Consider the following 8,595-nt stretch of genomic DNA (forward strand, 5'->3'; position numbering starts at 1 on the left):
CCTCTCTAAATAATTAATTTCATGATAAAATGATTTCAGAAAATCTAATTCTAAATCGTGTTTTAATCATTAAAAAACACAATTTTTTTAATAAGTTTTTGCCAACCCTGTCAAGGACACTTTCTTACACCTTCAAATTCTAAATTTTAGGAGCTCTTTATTTTCGTGTTTGACTTCGCAGTACATGTTCGTGGTCCGTTGGTATAGGGATATGATACTCGCACTGGTTGCGAGTGGTGATTTATCCCGGAGGGTCCCGTCCGTCATACAGCTTCATATCAAAAATTTAGGAGTTTTTTATTTTGGTGTTTTACTTCTCAATACGTTTTCTTAGTCCGTTGATCTAGGTGTTTGATACTAGCTTTGGGTTCAAGTGGTCCCTGGTTCTAATTCTACACGGACAATATCTTACACCATGAAATTCTAAATTTTAGGAGTTTTGCTCTTTTAGAACAGTCAGTAGAATATTTCACACATTCAATCTTCATCCATACCCAACACGTACTCCCTTCAAAATAATTAATATCATAAATTAATTTCGGAAAACCTAATTTGTTCTTGAAAAAGCGTAAACATGCAATATTTTTGAATTAATTTGGAGGGAATAGATCGATTAACAGTTAAATCCGTTGATTGAATTGAATAGTGATTGAGTATTAAATTAAATGAGAGCGGCGATATATGAAATATAGCCTATTAGAACTGGAAGAGTGATTTTAAACATGTTTAAAACAAGTTTTTTTTGTGTTTTTTACTGTTTTTTTCTACTTGTTTAAAAAACAGTTTAAAACAACAAATCGTGTTTTAAACAATAAAAAACACAACTTTTGTTTTTTTTAAAAAAAACTTAATTTTTGCCAACCCTGTATATATATCAAAGTCCTGACTGACTGACAGACTGACTGACTGATAATCAACGCCCAGCCCAAACCGCTTGCCCTAGAAGGCTGAAAATTTGCAGGAACGTTACACATACGTAGTAGGCGCGTACTAAGAAAGATTTTTCCAATCCGCCGCCATCTTAAAAAATGGCGCCTAGAAATGTAAAAAAATCTTCTCTACGCAACAAGGTCCGCGCGTTTCAACCGATTTCACAAATATTTAGTACACTGCTTTCCTTTAACCTAAAGACGGGCTGAATGGTCCTTCGGGCTCGATTTGTTGCCATCTTTTTAGATGGCGGCCAAAAACTTAAAAACCCTTCTTTATGGAATAATGTCCGCGTGAAAAGTAATAAAAAATGTCCCGACGGGCTGACGGGCAACGCCGAGTGCCTTCGCTCCTAGGATGCTACAAAAATATTAGTCATCAGTAAAATCTACGCTTTCTTTATAACTTTTTGATGCAAGTTCTTATTACACGCGAGCGACGCCGCGGGTAACAGCTAGTCCCCAATAACTGAAAAACACCACCAAAATTAATAAAATAGTCCAGCTAACGTTATAATACACTATTAAACGAACAATATTAATTAAAAATAGTAAAAATTAACCAACCTTTTATCTTTTAATCTCTCTTTAATAGAGAAGTAAACACGGCCGCCTCGACGACAACATGAGTCCAAAACGGAAAAGTTCATCTCGTGATGTCACGAGAGAAAAGCGAGCACGCGGTTTTATTACCCCGAAAAAAACGATCGAAAAAACAGCCGATCGAGGCAACCTGTTATAGCGCTTTCTTTACGAACCTTGGCGCTGTGTTAGGTGAAAAACTGTCTAAATATTTAAAACTTGCCTTTCGATTTCAAGTTTTTTTAACATGAAAAGAGCAAAATAACGGAGAGAAAACCCTCTATGTCCTTTAAAGGGGAATTTGCTGGTTAATTTGCAGAGTTTTATTTCAATTTTTACATTCATACTATATAAACTTCAGACTTATGCAGTTAATATCATAATATTATTAATTGTATCATGAAAATAACAAACTATACAGCAAAAACCCCTTTGTGTCTTCCAAAAGGGTATTTGCTCGTTAATTTGTATAGAAACAATTTTTTATTTGAACTGAACATATTAAATTCGTGCAACGACAATGTTGGCACTAGGTAGTAATACCTTAAATCGAATTCTTGAATAAAAGAATTAATTCTCATTGAGAACAACTGCGAGTTTAAAGTCCTCTTTATCACTATCATAGTGTTGGGGTCTATTTCAGACGCCTCAACCCCATCCAAAGCGCTAAAACAGTTTTCAAATTTATCTTCCTTAGTAAAAGTCATTGTTACAATGGCTGTGTACGTGTTATTCTGGAATTCGTGGACTAGATTGAACATCTCTACATTTCCAAATTGGGAAAGGAATTCGCGTAGATTTTCTTCTTCACTCCATAAAACTCTTCGTAAATATTTCTAGCTACAGGTTCCAGTGCAGTACCGTGCTTTGTAGCTTTGTTTCCTTGAAATTTTGAAAAAACGTGATTAGTAAAGGGTAAAGGAGAGTTGACCATAATGGGGAGGTGGTTTTTGGTCGTATATGCTATATATGTATGTTAATTTTCCTTCGACGGTGATCTCTCTGAATATCTCTTCGGCTATCGAAGAGTGGTTTAACCGCAGACCGATATCAATGACACCCCGCGAGAGGGTGTGATAAGACGCCGGAGTTTAGGAGTGTTTCAACGGCGGATTAGAAATCAAGAATATCGCCCATTCCAAATGCCCTGCAGAGCTTATCGGTGTTCAAGTTCGGTGTTCATCTTTTGAAATAGAGGTAATGGGGGGAAAGGCTGATATTTTATTATCTGTAACCATAATGGGAAGGCAGTTCTAGTCAGGGGTGTTATGCGACATCAATGCTAATTTTAATTCAATGGACATCCCCCGAATATGTCCCCTGGTAATTGAAGAGTGGTTTAACCGCAGGTCGTCGTCAGCGACATCATGTATTTCATATGATAAGACGCTGGGGCTTTGGTAATTCTAGTATATAGGCTTAAGTATTCAGGTGAACATATTCTCCGCGTGAGTAACCACTTTTCTGAGAGAAGTAACCATAGAGACCGTGAAAAGCACCCAATTACGATGTTATTAATAGGCAAAGTATGGAGATTTCGACGACAAAGACATGCGCTTTCGAGGCTAGCTTCCTGCGAGCTAATGGCAGGGACGTAATAAAGGAATTGGCGTACTACATCGTGGAAACGGGTGAGAATGGGGTCTTCACTTTCAAACCACCATTTCAGTACAGCGAGCTCAACTTCAAAGACAGGCGATTGAATGGATGGATCGGCCGTAATATAGGAGGGTTGTTTTGGTGTGATGGCGAATATAATTACAAGGACTTCGAAAATATTATAAGCGGTCTTGTACAAAAGGCAAATGCGTTTTGGACGAAGGGACTCGAGAAGTCAATCTTTCTATCGAGATATACAGGTTGTGAAGTGGGAAATGCTGAATCTCTAGGCTGCCCGAAATTAACGCGAGAACAACTCGAACCAGAATTTGAACTATGTAAATTCCATAAAATAACACTCCGTGTTGCTCCATTAAAGCTTATAAATTTAATTTGTGGCTTAAAAATCAAAGTGTTTGTATATAAATAATAAACATTCAATCAAAACTGATAACCGATCTTTCAATTTTAGGATAAAAAGCTTACAAATTTAATAAAAGTGTTTTTCCTTATTTCTAGAAAGCTCTTCATATAATAATTCAGTTATTTATGGTTTGGAGAGGATTTTTATTTTAAAAAAAATTCAATCCAAACTGATAACCGATTTCTCAATTTTAGGATAAAAAGCTTACGAATTTAATACAAGTGTTTTTCCATATTTCTAGAAAGCTCTCCATTTATTTATGGTTTTTAAGAGGATTTTTATTCTGTATAAAAGGGTTGGAATAGTTAGAATATATCATTCTCTCATCAACACATTCTCATCGCAACTATGGATTCTACGACGTCTATCCCTACCATATGCAGTCTGCTGTATACAGCCACCCTAGGATTGATAACCCCGGAGCTTAACTAACATTCAGAGTTTTTACTATAATAATTCGCAAATACCATCAGCGATGGCATAACGGTATCTTCCCCGACGAGGGGACCAGTCAAATCAGGGTGAATCTACCCTATCATGCGAACCTGGAGAACGTTCGGAATAACGGACTAAAAGGAAGTCAAAAATTTATATCGGTAAGATTTTCTTTATTATTACTAGCCTCGTAAGGTACTTTAAAATTACAATTGAGTTTATATGTTTTTATACTTTAGGTCAAAAAATCGGCATACCAGTCGAGGGTGAAGTAGAAGTGGTAGACATCCTGAGCTCTCTGGGGATCGAAGTCGATACCTCCATGCAGGGTTTTCCAATTCCACGCTCCACTCAGTTGTCTATCTCAACGGCGATACCAATCAGCCACCAGGAACCTATTCCGACAACGTCACCGACTCTGGACCACGCACAACTACAGACGGGTAACAACAACCCTCAAACGTTTTCCAGGGTCGTCCTACAAGAAACACCTCAATCTAAGCTCCTAAAAAGGTCTAAAGCGACGAACAAGGTCGGACCCAAAAAGAGGGGTAGGAAAACAAAACCGGTCATCGATACGGATGCTTTAAAAGATTTAACGACCCTAGAGCAGATCTGTCAAGAGATCATGGACGACCCCGAGGTGGATTAAAAAAATAAAAAAAAACTATTACAAAAAAAAAATATTTGCTATAAACCAACAATTAAAATTAGACGTGTGTTTTTATCTCTTGATTCCACCCTTTAGAATCTATCTCTCGAATATCTTCGGGGTTTCAAGTTTACTGATAAGCGCTGGGTGATATACAAACCCGCCCAGAGATTTGTATTTCATTAAGAACTATAACCTAGTTAACTAGTTAGTACTTCATAAAATATGTTTCCGTGTGAGGTATGCGGCTCCGAATTTAGGAGAAAAGATACGTTAACGAGACATGTTCGAGAACCACATGAGGGTGTCAAATACACTTGTGATACGTGCGAGAAAAGTTTCGCCCGTAAACCACGTTTAACACGACATTCCCGGATACATGGAAATTTACCAATTACTTGTTCCGTAAGCGAACCTACGTCTCCCGAAAGTTAATCAACACCGTCCAAAACAATCCTACACCGGCCGAGGATGAACCCATGCCATCCAAAAGGGATCCTTTTCACCCACAGGAGGTTCCCGCCGTTGACGAGAATGATTTTGCTTCCAATGCGGAGGAGATGTTAGCCTTAGGGGATGCGATTCTAATTGCTAGATTCACTCCACCCGATTGTCAGACAGACCTTGAACGTTTTATGACACCTCTCATCCCTAGTCTCATCAAACATTTGGAGCAACAACTTATTAAGAGAAAGGGAATTAAATGGAATATTATAATTTGAGTACGCTATATTAAAGCACTACCCAACGGTGATGAGATAGAGCACACACCATACCTACGAAGTACAACTAGGACTACGCTCTTGGAACAATTTGAAAATCAGATCAACGGGTGTGTTCAAGCTATTTGTAATCAGATGCAAGAATTCCAGGAGCTAGGGAGCAATTGGGTGGTAGATAAAATTCTATACCTACAAGTAGATGTTATCCAGTATCTCCCCCTCGTCGCGGGCTCCTATAGGGAGATTGATCTCCTGCTTCTGGGTGAAAAAGAAAAAAAAATAACTGCCTCATTCGAAGCCTAAGTCTTCTTCTAACACACATCACCAATCTCAATGTGAAAAAATATGTATGTAGAAGATGCTTGCATCGGTATTCCGGACCAAACGCAGGGAAAAATCACATCTAATATAAAAAACATTGCTCCATCTATGCGCCACAACGAATTGAGATGCCTCTGAAAAAACCTGTTCTATATTTTCAGAAATTCGAATGGATGCAGAAGGTAAAATATTTTCAAATTCTATTTAATTTCCTCATCTTACACCACATTCATTTAGTGCCCCTTCGTTATCTATGCCGACTTGGAGAGCATTTTAAACCGTTATCAAACTGGTAAAATAACTCAACACTTTCCTCTACTACAAAACTCGCCGAGCACGTCTATGGCACGCCAAACAGGACATAATTCGTCTTTATTCTCAAATATAATTCACGATTTTCAAACATAATTCACGATTTTCAAACATAATTCAGGTTTTTTCAAATAAAATTCACGATTTTTCAAATATTATTCACGATTTTTCAAAAATAATTCACGATTTTTCAAATATAAAACAGGATTTTTCAATAATAATTCAGGATTTTTCAAAAATAATTCAGGATTTTTCAAATACAATATAGATTTTATAAAAAAATGACCAAAATATTGTTACGTGGCGTACGTCGAGATTACGCTGAATTCAAAGATTACGCCAACATTACGCTGAATGTAAATGTTACGTGTAGCACATCGAGATTACGCTGAATTCAAAGATTACGCCAACATTACGCTGAATGTAAATGTTACGTGGCGCACATCGAGATCACGCTGAATTCGAAGATTACGCCAACATTACGCTGAATGTAAATGTTACGTGGCGCACATCGAGATTACGCTGAATTCAAAGATTACGCCAACATTACGCTGAATGTAAATGTTACGTGGCGCACATCGAGATTACGCTGAATTCGAAGATTACGCCAACATTACGCTGAATGTAAATGTTACGTGGCGCACATTAAGATTACGCTGAATTCAAATATTACGCCAACATTACGCTGAATGTAAATGTTACGTGGCGCACATCGAGATTACGCTGAATTCAAAGATTACGCCAACATTACGCTGAATGTAAATGTTACGTGGCGCACATCGAGATTACGCTGAATTCGAAGATTACGCCAACATTACGCTGAATGTAAATGTTACGTGGCGCACATTAAGATTACGCTGAATTCAAATATTACGCCAACATTACGCTGAATGTAAATGTTACGTGGCGCACATCGAGATTACGCTGAATTCGAAGATTACGCCAACATTACGCTGAATGTAAATGTTACGTGGCGCACATTTAGATTACGCTGAATTCAAATATTACGCCAACATTACGATGAATGTAAATGTTACGTGGCGCACATTTAGATTACGCTGCATTCAAAGATTACGCCAACATTACGCTGAATGTAAATGTTACGTGGCGCACATCGAGATTACGCCAACATTACGCTGAATGTAAATGTTACGTGGCGCACATCGAGATTACGCTGAATGCAAGGGTTAAACGGCGTACGTCGAATTTGCGCCAACATTACGCTGAGTGAAAATATTAAACTGATGTGTACGTCGAGATTACGCCAAATACAGATTTATATTACTCCAATTTTTTTCAGCGCGTTGAGAAAACCTAATCATTTTGTCCAGCGTGTACAAAAATTAGGTAGAGTGATCAGCAGTCGATTCTATACTAAAGTTGAAGCTATATTTGTGTCGGTAATTGATCTTCCGTAAATATTGAATTTGATATTGTAGTAAAGTAAGATTTATACACACCATATGATAATTTACTTATTATGGTCAATCGTTTTAATATCTTTGGAGCGCATAAAGCCTTTTTGAGTAAACCTGTCACTGTATTACGGCTTGAGATTACTGAGACTTTTGCTGTTCTCTTTATTTCGGTTCTGATTTTAGAGTCGGACCTTCTGGTTCAATTTGACTGTCGGTAAACAAATTGTTCTGAAAATTTCAGTATGTAAACTGTTTTAAAATTATAGTAATTTCACATCTCTAGAACTCATTGGTAGTAGATAGAGTAGGGGCGAACACGTTAAAACAATTCGAATTTGAGCATGCGCAGCGTTACTAAGCTAACTTGAACCATACTAAGAAAAGCTTATTGACTCGCTTATTGATAAATATTTGTCACCGCGACCGCTGTTGCACTTTTTACGGTCTGCTTACAAAAGTGTCAATCCTTCTTAGCTTGCAGTCTAGGCAATGTTTATTATATTAGTCTTATGAACCTGATGTCATCTCAGTTTTTTTTTAGAGAATCAGGGCCGATCGGGACCGCGGTCCGCTGGCCCGGCGTGGAGTACAATCCCCTTTGTTTTATTTATTTATTTTTTTATTTTTATAAATATAGTGAAACTATTCCAGAGTCAGTCTAGGTACAGTGTGAAAGGTTTGAGACTAAGTATGAGAGAAGGCTTAGACAGCGTCAGATTGCCGAGGCCAGTTTAAATTCCAGTGGAGCCAAAGCCCTGGTGGTCTCGATCAGTCCTGGTGAGTTCATCTGTTTCCTCAGTGGCCCCGGTTAAGAGCGGTGTAAGAACCAGGTGGGCAATTTTATCTCCGACCCCAAGGTTGAGGGTTGAAGGGGATAGGTTGAAGATTATGACCTTGACGTTGCCCCGGTAGTCCGAGTCAATAATACCCCCACCAGTGTGAAATCCCTGGAGGAGGAGGCGATGGAGCCCCCGGATCGTTCCAACAAAGTCCGAGGGTATGATGTCATCTCAGTTCACAACTTCACATGCTCTTAAGGGAAATCATAGCACACTCGTTCAAGCGCATGATCGAGTTGGCTAGGAGAGAATAAAAGGCTTCCATCTCAGTTGTGGCGACGTCCATCGGAACAGAAATGGAAAATATGACACGAACAGTAAAAAAAAAGCTACAACCATTTTTCAGACCCATCTCTTCCATT

The sequence above is a fragment of the Phalangium opilio genome, unplaced genomic scaffold, assembly GCF_054372755.1.
Source record: "Phalangium opilio isolate 3A_F unplaced genomic scaffold, DU_Popi_V2 ptg000194l_1, whole genome shotgun sequence".
Classification (NCBI taxonomy): Eukaryota; Metazoa; Arthropoda; class Arachnida; order Opiliones; family Phalangiidae; genus Phalangium; species Phalangium opilio.